Raw genomic sequence first — 15,075 nt, forward strand, 5'->3', positions numbered from 1 at the left:
GGGCCTTATTTGTTTCATAAAAGGTTTATTGTTTCATTTAAACTGTTATGGGCTTAGGCCCATGGGCTTGATCTATTTGAAAAAAAAATCAAATGGAATTTGTAAAGTGGGCTCTCTTACGTTTTAAAATCTCATTCCGTTTCAATTTATGGTTCGTAGTGAAGTCTTTAAATAGTCATCACTAAGGTATTGTCTTGATTCAAACCAGTTTTGATCCGGTTCAAAATGAAATGGTTATTGACTCTTATGATGGGTATTTATTGTGCCACTTGAGAGGACGGAATACTGTCACACCTGAGTTAAAAATTCTATCATCCCATTATATTTTGTAGGATAAAATTTTATCCTATTGCAGTTGATAGATGAATCTAATATTGTCTATATATTGATTTGTTTATATGGCATAAACTTGTTGTTTTGTGATTTTCTTGAACCAACCCAGGTTATAATGATAGGTTCTTCAATGGTATATAGTCTGTAACATCTGGTTTTGTAATGAGACACTATCTATAGTCTATTTATGATAAAGAAAATTTTGATGGAAATGCACTGAAATAAATGAGTATTTTTTATAATGGACAGTCTTCAAATAATGTCTAATGAGGTTTTTCATATTTAAGTCTATTTAAAAAAAAAAAAAAAACTATTAAGTCATGAGCCATTGGAGATTTCATTTATTTAAAAGAATAATGAGGTTCACTTAAATTGTGGACCAAACCAAACCGAACCGAACCACGTTCAAACCAAATGGAGGCCACACATGATTGAATTGGTTTAGAATCGAATCGAACAGATCGGATTAGGTTTCAACCTGATCCAGTGACCCCTATTTTTGACACGTTTGGGTTTTTTGGTTATGACGATAAACTTGGGCTTGGACTTAGATTTAGATTAGAAGGTTAGAATTCAGTATGTAATGGGCTTACATTAAAATAGTATTTAATGAATTTTATTGAAAACCAAAGTAATAAGTAATAAATTTTAAATTGTTTTGAGCTTGGACTTATAAATTTGGGGTGAATTAATTACTTCTTTTACAATTTTAATGAAACCCAATTGTGAAACCATACAAATACATAAAACTTAAACTGTTTATAAAAGTGCAATCTGGAGTCATCTGATTTTGGTTTAATTTTTGGAATTATTATTATTATTTTTAAACTTTATTATGATAGTTGCCATTGCTTTTGAGTTTTGGTTGTTATCATGGTAATATAGTTCTGAAAACCATATGTAAATGGATGTGATGTTAACATGCATTTACATCTCATTGTATTGATAACATGCAATTGTAAAAGTGACATATATTATTAATGCATTATGTGGTTATTATCTTACCTATTTAAAGCCAAACAGAAACGCTCTGTAGACCGTAGGTATGTTGTTTATTTGTTTTATTTTATTAAATGAAAATTGATTGATTTATCACATGCAGTTTGTACTGTTTATATGATTTGACCAGTGAGAGGATGAAATTCAAAACTATTTTGAAACATTTGTAGTGTTCTATTTTTATTCCAGAACGACGTCAAAATTGTATTTCTATTTATGAATATTTCTACATTGGTTTATCATTACCATGATATTAAAAATTTATTTATGAATGACAAAGGTAGAAAATTAATGACATTTTGTGTTTGCATGTCATATTTGGAACACCATATGATGAATAAATATATTGGAATTAAACTGGGTACAAGTTTTCGCACATAATTAACTGCATAACGCATTTCTATGGAACCATGAAAGGGTGAGGTGGATTCCACCAAAATGACGTATCATCTTCTTCCATGGTTTTTCCTAGGGCAGCATAGTAGGTGACATTTTCCTAAAGATGATGTCACCAAAGTTAAAGAAAATGACAGTAACCTATAGGTTTCTAAGCCCAAATGTGAAGGGACCTCAAGTTATTGTTCTTTTCACAACAAATGTGGATTTACAAGAGGACTAGTGCAATCTTAGCCTAAAAGATAAGGACACAGTTTCAATTATAACTCTTGAATGATATAGTCATTACAGTGAATACACATGAATTTCTCCAAGTTAAACTTTGTTACTGATGTGGTCTATTTAAATGGGTTATAGTGAAAATCCTTTGTGGGTATTAATGCTGATGCCTATATTCACATTTGAGATGTTATGATACAAAATCATCTTACGTTACTTGTACATGTTGATGGTTTATTAAATATTTTCATCATAGTTTCAATAAAATCTAGTTTTGGAGTCTAATAATTTGATAGAGCATAAATAGTTTATGCAAGTTGAATCAGAAATCATATAATTTTGATTTATTGAAATGAATTATAAAATATGTTTATACGGTTGCCTATTTTGATCATGTTTGTTCAAGCCAACAGTTAAATCTAGTTCTAATATGAATTAATATTGACTCTTATAACTGATACTTTTATTGGGTCATCTAGTCCCCACTCTATTATATTAGTTAGAGAACAAAATATTATTCTATTGAGGGTGGTAGATGCAATATATATGTTTTATTATGTGCATTATATCAGTCATTTTCATGAATTTTAAGCCAACTTGGGGTAGTTCGATATTTTCTTTGACGTTATATTTATTGTCCGTAACATCCGATTTTATCACAAGACACTTAATTATGAGTTTTGACACCCCATTATGATTCAAAATATCACAAGTGCATTGTTTAAGTAATACTTCTTTGAATTTATACGTCTTATGTGAACTTGTGATAATGTGCGATTTTATTAAAAATTCAACGAAATAAAATAAATATATCATACTTGAATGATTTAAATAAGCCCATTGAAGATTTAGTAGCTTATTGGTATAAAGCTTATGAAGTTATTTACATTTAATATGGATTTAAGCCTATATTACTTTATTTGTTAATGAGTTATTATTGTTTTGGCTAAGTAAGTTATTTGGTTCATGTGCCCTATTAGCCAATAAATTATTGACTTAAAGAAATTATAGGGTTTTATTATGATTGGCTTTAAAGTATATGGACTAGACATTAAAGTCATTTGGGTTGAAAGTTCATACTTGTATACAACTTCGTATATCTAATGAATTATGGATAAAGTAATATATTTTATGTGTTTTTTGTTATCATGAATAAATGTTATGAACTTTCATATTTAGCATGTTGTCATTATAGAAAATTATCATATTTAGATTTTTTTTATTTATGGTAATGGCTGGAAGTACAACTGTCATACTAAGAATGTACTCACTTTGATAATTGTTAAATTATGGTGTTGCCATATTGACGATTAGGATTTACAATAGGTTACTTTTGTGGATTTATGTTGAAATTTTTTGTTAATTAAATACTAAAATAGCTCATCTTATTGTTTGTACCCAAATCTAAATCCACGGGCATTTGGTAGCAATCTAAGTCTATAGGTTTTCATAATTCCAGTGATTACGCTTTCACTTAGTGGGCTAGTTACTGAGATTGTGAAATTACTATTGACTATTCGGGATGGGTTGCGGTCAAGGAGACCATATGACAAATGATGTGCTCTTGTCACCACAGGTGAGTCTTCATTTGATCGATTTCTCTTGATAGTGTGAGAGTGATATTTTGGGCTTCATAGCTTTGAAGGTTCTTGTCTTACCATCACAGGTGACAGAATCTTCAGAATGGTGTTGTCATGTAAAAGATTTCACTACGTGTTGAGCGATCTTGCCACCATAGGTATGACCCCAATGACATTGAATTTTTCCCTAGTTGTGTTTTCCTACAGCTATTGAAAATAATACTAGGATGAATCTGATTAATAACCCAATTAGTCAGGTTTAATTATATTATTGGGATGTTAATATGCCTTCTATTCTTGTATATATTATATATTTTGGTAAATGTCTATGGTTATATTTGTCAACTTTGACTTCCCAATTATTATTTTTTTTATTAAAACTTTGAATGGTTTCAATTTTAAGGAATGGAACTAATCTTTTAATATATCTCCGACTATTATGATAATGGATTTTAATCTTGGAGTAATGTACCTCCTAAGTTAGGGGTATTTAAATTATGTTCAAACTAAAGTTCTTTATGAAAAGGGGAGGAATCGAATAGATTTATCTAAAAATCAGTGGGAGTAAGCTCATGAATCATAAATTTCTGTAGAACTATATTACTACAGATAAAATAATTATTTATCCACTAGCTAAGAGCCTGATTTCAAAACTCTTCCAAGAGCATGTCATTGATAATGGAATTATTAGTTCTTTTGATATATTTTATTAGTGAAGCTTTACTCATACATTCAAGAGCATCTGTGTTTCAATTTAATTTTGTATTTGTGAAACATTATTATTGTTCTCAAGAATATACATGTATCTTAATTATGGCCATTTGTTTATGTGTATACACTGTTTATTTGCCTCCTACAGAAAATTGAGATTATATTTGGTGTATTTACCTCATTCGATATATGAGGTTCTAGTAAATACACACACATCCAGTCATTAGTAAAGACTCGATTAATTGAGGTCTAGTGTTAGTGTTTTGGGACATTTGGACCCAGTCCCAATGAGCTTCCTTGATTGAAGCTTGAACGTTTGGAAGACGCTTGTAGTTAATAAGACCTTCGGTATCTGTCTCATAGGGCTCATTTGGTTTCTGAGCTTGGACCAATTTGAAAATAAGCATGATGATCACTATTGCATGTTATTTCTATAGCATACTTTCATACTGTTCAGCCCAAGTCGGTGAGGTTATTAGCTCTTTGACGTGTTTGATCCCATGTCGTTTTAGATGTGATGATCAATACGATTGAGTGTTTGTAATTCTCATTCAAACCAAGGCATTTAGTTTAAGGTGCACTCCATTCAACACTATTTTGTTTGTGGCCACATTCAGTTTATCTAAACTTGAGTCACTTTGAATAAACTTTAAAAATCTAAAACTTGTGATATATGCTATCCAAGTAGGAGATTGTAAAATTTTCAATTAAGTAGGCTAGCATAGTCCAAGATTTGTTTTCAAAATTGATTTAGTGGTGTTGACTATAGATGGAGTAAGCAGAAATGATCCAATATGGTAAGTGATATCTGTGAAGATATTGGATTCCATTAGCACATCTTAATGATATGAAATATATATTACTATGTGTGTATCTAAGGTATTGTTTCCTTAATGGGAAGGAAACCCTAATTTTATTGCAGGGTTGGTCCCTACCCTCACCCCTATAAATAGTTATCACTAGCCCATTAAGTGGATGACTAGAGAAACCTAAAGTGTGAAGGAAAAGAGGGTAGACCAAACCATCATTGATCGTATTGTACAAAGAACATATGAAAAGAGAATTAAGGAATTATTATTCTTCAGCCATGGATTCAGGTATGCCTAAAACTTGTCTTCATAGTGTTTATCATGCATGCTAATCGATCTCCAGCAATCGTTTCCGCATCTATTTTTTATCAAAAAAGTCACCCAAGAGGAGGACAATCAACAAATCAAACAAACCCAACAACAATGCAACTCTTCATTTCGTTTTTATATTTTTCATTCTTGTATTTAAAATTAGATATGGAGAAGAACTCTGCGTTCACTTCTTTGAATTTCCGATCCACAAAGTCTATACATTAGGCTTTAGTGATCTGTATTTCAAAAACTCTTTTGAAGGATATAATACAATTTATTCTCTCATCCTTTGGAGGTTTTGATTAACAAAAGTCTCTGAAGTTATCGGGGCAAGAGTAGAACCCAGATCGTTTGATCAAAGTCAAATTTGATTTTGAATCTTGTCAAGAAGGATACTAGCACGCGCGCGCACATGTTAACATGGTTGGCTGACCGTAGCATAGGGAAGATTTTCGTGCCAACACAACCTTACTTAATAACCAATAGATTTGGGAGTTAATTGCAATTTGCATCTATCAATTCCGAGTTGAATCGAACAATTCCACTAATATGATCCGTTTTTTAGGCCCTGAGGTATTGTTACCAAACAAATGCCAAGTTAAAGTTATGTAAAGGGTGTATACTTAGAATGACACGTTTACCCTTAATAACAAGATATGTATAGAATTTGAGATAAGAAAAATTAGATGATTCAAATATATTTGGATCCTCTGCACCTATGATTACCTGGTTGTACATTTGAGGATCCAACACCTCACATGTATGACCCGGTGATCATATGTTTAGTGGATCCAAACTCATCCAAATTGGCTAATCTTATTCGGAAATGTCCGCATTATACTCCTCATTTGGTCAGAAAATTTGAGTCTTTGCCTCTTCTTCTTTTTTCTTTTTTTTTTTAATGGAGAAAGAACCTTGCCCATCTAGTTCCCCTAAAAAGGCTCTAACACGCCTGCACACGGTCAATGGTAGGAAATGTGAATTTTTGTCAAACATAATCAAAGAATTTTGAACGAGTCGATCAAACTTAAACCCAGTCTTAAACAATTCAGTTATGTCCTACCACATCATGCTCCAGTAATGATAAACAAACCAATGCCTTATCTAAAGGGGAATGTTAGATGATCAGGAGAAACTTCAACCCGTAACATTTCAATAAAAATGAAGATAGAACGATTTGAAGTTTTTCTTTCTTCAGTACCCCCTAATGATAGTATCCAATCGAAGATGGTGGGGTTGGAGAGATTTCGAAATAGCTGATTGGAGTAATTGGTGTTACTAGAATCAAAGACAGCAAAAAAAGAAAGGACCCTTCACATGAAAGAGTCATCTTATGAAAGGCCAAAAGTGATGATTAAACCTAGATTTTCCTCAGAGCTGACATTGATTTGTCTGGGTCTAGAAAGGAGATTACATAGTGGTTTAGATTTTGGCTTCCACTAATATTAATAAGAGTTTCAGAATTTACCAACTAAGAAAAAATAGTAACAATATTGAAGCCAAAGTAGCAAATTAGATAGATGAATGAAATACTATTCATTGAGCTTTGAGCTCCAACAGAGCTTTGTCTTTAACAACAGTATTGCCACTGGACCCGAATGTCCAAGTGAGCATATGTGCAGACGATCCAAACTCATTCTCTGTGAGAAGAAAAATAGACCGCCTGCGAAACCCAAATTTGTTCACAATTTAGTCTGGATGAGCAAGAAATTAATGAAATCACTTTTGGAGAGTGTTTCCCAAACACAAACTAAGTGATCTTTTTTTTTCACCTAGCCAGCATCCTGTCTCGAACTAGAAAACAAAACCATGGAAAAACATGTGACTATTTCTCTCCTCTCCATGTGATACGAAAATTCTGCGCATAGATTTGTGGAGGAGAAAGATAGGCACAGGGAGCATTGGTGAAGGTTTAGCTCCCGAACAGAGAATTACCTTCCCATAAAACTATTAAAAATGCTAAGAAATAAAATTTCATATAGAAGAGAAGAACAAAAAGGATTAAAACAGAGCCAAAGTAAAACACTAAAGGACTTGAGCAGAGAGAATACCATATGAAAATACTTGTCTGGATCAACAACTGTCATGTTTTAGAGCTTAATGTCGAGGTACTGATCGACCGAATTCCTTCTTCTAATTGCATGCGAAATTATTCTTCAATTCTACTGTCACATTGCCTACTAAATCCTTGAAATGTGAGAAGAATAACTAGAAGAAAACAGAGACGAACCATGAAATAAGAACCAGTAACCCATCCAAGAAAACATAAGAAAGAATTGATGGAATTTAAAGCATGATAATTTCTAAACTATAATAGAGTTCTTGTCAATACAACATAAATCGTTTCAATACAAAAGGGGAGAACGACATAACCTTCACCGTTGGTGACGTAACGTTTGCAGCAAAGCTTGACGCAGCCATTGATGTTGTCTTTGTACGAATTTGCATCATTTTTCTTCAATGGAGATAGATTTCTCCCTTTAGTATTTTTTCAATGTACTTTTCTAATGAGTGAGATTAGTACGTAATCATACAATGAAGACCTAGTCTCATAATAGAACTCAATCAATGATCACTGTACAAATTAGAAATTCAATCCCACATGAATCATTTAGCAAAAATTCAAAAAAAAAATGAATTTAAAAAAAAAATACATAAATATGTAATTATGATTTTTATCTTATTATGGCTTTTGTGAAGAACGCAACACCGAAAAAGCCACATTTTCTCTGACAAAACGAATTCTTTACTTGATCCTTCACTTCTTAGCTCCCATGTTCCCTAAAAGGCCCAAATGACTCGTTAAGGTTTAAAAACGCTGGAACAGGGTATGGAATCGGCTTTTACCGATTCAACTTTGTCAGCCTCAGTCAGAATCGATAGAATTGTCTTAACGATAGTCAGCCTCGGATAGTGTCACAAAAGTCTGTAGGACCTAAAAAACCAAAAGAATCGTTGGAATTTTCATAACTATCAATTCCAAGTTGAACTGGACGATTCCAATAAAACTCTTATCCAATTTTTAAAACTCTAAGGTCTTGTTACCGAAGGAATGCCAACTTAAAGTCTTAATAAGTGTACACTGCTAACATCTATTGAGCGCAATTGGTTAGGAATTGCTTGTCGAAGCAACTTTCCATCAGGCACATTTAGGGTTCGAGGGATCAAGATCTTCTTTTGAGCGGTAATCACCCAAGTCTTGCCCATAGCTACTTGGACAATTAACAGGTGTCCAAGTAGTGATCCAACAAATCTTGGCATGACACCTCTGTTCTAGTCAATAAAAGCACAACCGTTGGATCACGTTATGAATGACGCTTCTATTGTGGTTGCATTTGTCTTAGAATGCTTTTTCTTATTTTTAGAGGATTTTAGGGATTCTTCATATGATCATATCAAAGGGCCCTCTGACCTTATATGCTGCAAAACTCTTGGTCTGCATAAAGGGTCCAGCCGAGCATCACGCATATTGGAGGTGTTTTGGTGCAAACCTATGCATGACTGGAAGAAACTAAATGTGGACGGTTGCTCTCTTGGAAATCCAGGAAGCACTGGGACTGATGGGGTGCTACGAAACAATAATGGGGTTGTTTTAGGCTCCTTTAAAGCTTTCATTGGTATACGATCTAACTATGTGGTTGAGTTCAAAGCTCTGATGGAAGGATCGTGTATGGCGAAAGATTTAGGAGTGCGATTGCTCTGGATTGAGAGTGACTCTGCTGCCATGGTCACTGTTATCCAAGGAAGAGCTATACCTTGGTATGTTGAGCAGGATTGGATTTTGATTCAGCCATACCTCAGCTCTATAATATGGAAGATCTCTCACTGTTTTAGGGAGGCAAATTGCATTGTTGACTTCCTAGCAATGGAAGCAGTAAAAAAGAAGAATATCAGAAAAGAATGTAATTTTCCCCAATCATATAAGAGACGGGATCAGCCATGATGCTGAGTCTAGGCCTAGGTATAGGTTTTATTAATTTGGTTTTTTTTTCCTCTGTTGATGGCAATGCCAAAGGTGGAGGTAAAAACCCCAGTTTTTCCTTTGCTTGTTTTGTATATTTTTTCTTCTTAATGAAATTCTCATCCTTTTAGCAAAAAAACAAAGGGATTCTTCATATATATATTTTCTAGACTTGTTTTAACTCCCAAGGGTGTTTGGTAATTTTATTGTAATTTTTCGTACATGAGTGTTCTTTTATTGTATATTCATTTGCTGATCTTTAGCAAAAAAAAAAAATGGTTCTTTTCCTTTTTATAGTTTTTCTTTGTTTAGCCATGTTTTGTATAGCATTTTTTTTTTTTTTTTGCTAAAGGTCAGAAAAGAATATATGAGATTCAAGAAAATAGAAGATTACAAAATAACCTTTGAGATCCTATTCCACCTTCGGCATGGCCATCAGCAAAACAGAAAATCAAAACAAATGAAAAATAGTTACATGAAGCGGAATTGAGGCCTATGCTAGCCGTCCCATTCAATGTCTGGAATGATGAAATTTAGAGCTATATCCTAGGTAATTGAACTTCTCGTGACCGCGGCATGCTTGGCCAACCTATCCGCTATCGTATTTATCTCACAGAAACAATGGGCGATCATCCATGAAATAGAATCCAAATATCCTTTATAAGACCACCACTTTTGCAAAAAGCACCATGGAATACTTTGCCTTTTAACACAAGTTACCATTGCCTGGGAGTCGCTTTCAATCCACAACTTAGTCACTCTTTTCTCTGCAGCACAATTAATTCTATGAAAGAATGCAGCAAATTCAGCCGTGAAATTGATTCATATTCCTTCATATATAGCATAGCAACCTAGATTATTTGTAGTCTCGCTTCTAAATATGCCTCCAGCCCCTAAGCAGCCAGGATTTCTCAGAGAATATCCATCAATATTCAACTTGCGATATCCCCTTGGCGGCTTGTTCCAACTTACCTCCTTTACTCGATTAGCACAAGGAGTCGAAGTTTGAATATTTAACTTCCTAGTAACTAAAAGATCTGCCATGGAATTGATCTTTATAGGCACTAGAGTTGAGAAGTCACAGAGATCGTTCAAAACATATTGCATGGCATAGTTCACGGGCTTGCTTATCTTATTTACATTCAGTATATTAACCACTGTCTTGCGATTGAAACTTTGGGTATGGCCTTTCTTAATCTTTTTCTCTTTATTTCAACATTTTATCTCCTTGTGTAATGTTCAATGTTATATTATATTTATCTTAGCGAAGTAAGGAAGACCGTTTTTTATTGGGGAGGACCAGAGTGCCTAACACCTTCATTAGACCATATATACTCAAACTGATTGTTTGATTAATTTCCCCATTGTCATCTAGTCATTTTTTTTTTATGTGGATCTTAAACCCTAATCTAGATGGTAACTCTCAGATATAATCCATCTCATCTAGAAATTATGTGAAAGACACATGGCGTTCCTACGTTCATTCCATCATCCTCACAACAGGGGACTTGATCAATGTTGACTCGGGCCTCTTTAATATTGGCTGCACAAATAGTGTCAACTATGCATGTTTTGATAACTTTAGCAGGTTCACTTCAGGAATGGACTAGTTCCAAATTGACCTAGGCTAGGTATGACCCATCTAGGATTTGTTTGAAATGTTCAGATGCCCATAACTTCGGATCTGGCTCGTCTGTAGCACACTGTTGTCCTATAGATCTCCAGATGATCGACACATGATGATTACAAAATTAACGGTGACGATATCCAAGGGAGGAGGGTGCGCTACAGAGAATATATATGTTTAAAGAAATAAACGACCAAACAGGAGGAATCGCAAGAAAACCAAACGGATTTCCCGTCGATTCTTCTCCCTGCAATCGGCTCCTCCACCTCCTTGTCGTCGCTCTCTCCTATTGCCATATCCGACGCTTTGAGCTCCATGAGGCCCCGCAGCATCCCATCCCCTTAAACCTAGCCGTTCTCCTCCATCTGCTCCCTCCTCTCTGTACTCCTTCCATCCCTCAGAATCTAACCCACCACTACCTTCTTCTTTTATCCACCATCATTGATTCCTGCAAACGCAGAACCATCACTTCACATATAAGTTAATTCTTGAAGACCACCCATGTCTATCGGAAACGAAGAATAAAATCATAAATAGCGAAAGAATAAATTGGGGAAGGGGGATGTACATGATGGGCATCCGCAATCGAATTGAATGGTGATATCCTTCCTTCAAGAAGAGCAACTCCACAGCCTTTAATTCAAAGAAGACGAAAAAAAAAAAGAAGAAGAAGAAGAAAGAAAGAAACCCCAAAGTTAAATAGAAGAAAATCAAAACACGCAGAAACCCAAGTAAAATCAATTAAAAATTGTTGCAAAGGCAGAAAGATGGGTTGAGAGGGGAATGGGTGTTTCTTACTTTGGAACGAAATCTGATATTATATTTCGATCCACTTTCCAGAGGAAGAAGAAGGACCAAAAGAATACCCACCTGAGATATTTTCGGCGGAGCAGATCACAGAGAGGAAACCAAACTCGCTGCAGCGCATGTACATAAGTCTCCCTCCTGTCGTCACCATTAATTTTGAAATCGCTATGTATCGATCATCTGGACGGTGTAACAAATCGTGTAGCACAAAGGTGTGCTACAGACAAGCCGAATCTCATAACTTGTGATCCATATGTCAGAATTGGGGAAAAAAATTGTCTGCAATTTCGATCTCGTACAATTCCATACAATACCACATTAAGGAGGTGACACGTGTATTGATACCAATGCAATGATCCAGATCTGATTTAAATGCCTCTTCACTGATTTAATGTTTTATTAGTTGTACCAGATCTGGACCATTGTATTGGTATCAATATACGTGTCATCACCTGAAGGTGGTATTGCGTAAAATTGTAAGAGATCGGAATTACAGACGATTTCAACCCCAGAATTAGACGATTCAAAGACCGGTTTTCTCGTCTTCTTGCATACTTTGCTTTGGTATGAAAATGGGGAACTATACTAGTCAACAATGACTACCTATAATGTGGGTCCTACTCGTAAAAAATAGAACCTTCTCACTATGAAGAGTCAAATGAGCTCTTATTCATACCAATTTTGGTATAAAGAAATAATATATCCATCATTTGGGTGTGTGAGCAAATTTTTGGAATAACTCACCATTTGGTTGTTGATTTTTCATATCAAGGGTATTATGGTAATTTTATTGATGATTTGTGAATGAAATCAAAAACACGAGCCAAACTAAAATGTATAAATACAAAGTCATCACGCCTCAAAAGGGTTCATCATCTACATTGTGGCAAGACAATTAGAAGGAGAGAGAAGGATTTGAGTAGGTGTAATCCGCAAGACTCTAAGCTGTCATCCCTTAATCAATAACTCTCTCTCTCTCTCTCTCTCTCTTGGTAGAACAAAAATTGCAGTCTCTGTCATGGTGGATTAGGTTTGAACAGATTACAAAGACCTAACCAATGAGCTTTATATACTCGTTTCTTTTTTTTTCCTGTGAATCATCCTTGTATACTCATACATGCCTACCTCAGACGTAACTCTTTAAAGCCATTTTTTTTTTAAATTTTGCGTTGAACAATAATGTTATCTAAGAAGCTGGCCGGGTTCAATCATCTTCAGTGCATAGGGTAATCCAAAGATAGGTTTGAGGCAAGCTACATCATGAAACAGTTGTATCTGCTATGGGTAGCTACTCGAATGCACATTAGGGTTTACAAGTACCCAGCATTATGGTGGGTTCTTTTTTGAATTTCGGCCCATACCAACAATACATAACGGTATCATTTCAATATTAGCCACGGCCAATCCAATACCATATCAACCGATCCAATACTGTATGGATTTATTTTTCCTTTTTGTTTTTAGCCTGATGAGGAATCCTTTGATCTTGTTCGATCTTATGATTCGGACCCAAGAATAAACTTCAATTACATGCAATCACACCTAACCCGTAAAATAAAGTAATCTCTGAAAATATTCAAATTGGAGACGTTTGTTAACATACTTATCCTTTGATTATGATTTCCTATTATTACTTTTTTTAATATTTTTTCTACACTTGTATGTCATGGTAGCATTTCTGATGAATAATTCACGGTAGTTTGTTCATAAAAGTGATCCCAGGTCAATATTTTATGAAAAATATTTCAAAGAAATCAAGAGGCTCATGTGAACACAACAACATCTGATTAGTTCATCTGTTCAGTACCCTTTTCCCTATATTTTTCTACAAAATATTTTCTCTACTCGTGGATTCCAGGTAGCTTTTCTAATGGATAATTTATGATAGCTTATTTGTTGATTAAAAAAAATGATCATGCATGTGCATTCCAGATCAAATAATTTATTAAAAAAAAAATTTAAGAAATGAAAACGCTCATTAATTGAACACAACAACATCTGATTTGTTAATGTGTTTTTAGAAGGGTGATGGTCAAAAACTGATATAAGCAAACTTAAAATGGTTAATATATCAGCACTGTTACAAGCTTCTCTTATAAATTAGGATCCTCTTCTTCAACATATCAGCATCAGCAGACACACACAAGGGAGAGAGAGAGAGAGAGACATGTTTGGGGTCGCCGGTTCATCTTCTTCTCTCCAAGCACACCCATCTCATGAAAGAGGTGATGGACATTTTAGTAGTTGTTTCTTCCTCTCTTCATTTAGTTCTTTGTTCTGAACCTGAAATTATTGAAATTTTCTATTATATACTTTTTGTTAGGTTGGTTGTCGAGGGAGCCTAAATCCTTGAAAGGGAGTAATTATCAATATTTCTCTTTCTATAACTTTTTGTACTTCTATTTTCTTCCGTTTGTGGCTTTGTGCTTGATGTCCGTAGTTTTGATTATGGAAAATGTCTGGTTTGTTTGCGTTTACAAAGTTTTGTGTGAGAGAGTATGTTTTGAGAGAGAGAGAGAATATGTTACTTGGATGGGAGGTTGGGCAAGCACTTTTCGGAGATTGCCTGCCTAAGAGTCAGTTTTTCCTCCGGCTTCTATTCATGGTTCAATGGATCAATATAGGATCCCCAGAATAGCACTAATCATATTGACATCGGTCGACTATGATCCAGCAAATCAGCATGTCAAGACACATTTTAAAGCCTTGAGGTTTATTGACCAAAAATGATAATAATTTAGCACGGTTAGAGGGCCAAGGTGTCATGGTATCGGCCGAGACTAATATCAATTCCAATACTTTATTAAAGTCGTGTTTCATCTTGTCAATAAACCACAAATAAAAAGCCCCAGCTTCCATGGATTGAACCAAATGAAGGGCACTGATTGGGTCTGATGATTATGATCATGCTGGTTTGGGAGTTACGCTCCTGGACAGAAATCCTCTTCACTAAAAAGAATATAAAAAAGAGCGTAATCATATCGATTCAACAAAGGTTGCTCCTCAGAAGCCGAGTTTAGGAATTCACCCTTCACCCCTCACCCCTCATCCCTCACCCCCAAAAGAGTAGGAACTCCGTTGTGAAGCACACCAATTGAGAGAAACTCCACATGTATCAACACTCAATCGAAAGAAACAACAATCAATTAGTTGCAACACAGATACTACACGCATGAGCTCCACTGCCAAAAGAGTTGCATCAAGTGCGTGAGCTAGTCTTCATGACCATAAGCAAGAAGTCGCCACGTAGAGACAAGATTGGCCCTGCTAGTGTGTGAATCTCATGGCGTCTTCTATGCGTATGATTTTTTTTTCTTCTTT

General features: G+C 34.8%; 1 long non-coding RNA gene across 1 annotated transcript; it reads right to left on the minus strand.

The window, feature by feature from the left end:
* Positions 1-10,998: 10,998 nt before the first annotated feature.
* LOC122073912 lies at positions 10,999-11,930 on the minus strand. The gene is made up of 3 exons (XR_006138921.1): positions 11,818-11,930; positions 11,516-11,580; positions 10,999-11,395 (listed from the first exon to the last, which is right to left on the minus strand). It is a non-coding gene; the product is annotated as an uncharacterized LOC122073912 (long non-coding RNA).
* Positions 11,931-15,075: the final 3,145 nt, after the last annotated feature.

This window comes from Macadamia integrifolia, chromosome 1, assembly GCF_013358625.1.
Source record: "Macadamia integrifolia cultivar HAES 741 chromosome 1, SCU_Mint_v3, whole genome shotgun sequence".
NCBI classification, from domain to species: domain Eukaryota; kingdom Viridiplantae; phylum Streptophyta; class Magnoliopsida; order Proteales; family Proteaceae; genus Macadamia; species Macadamia integrifolia.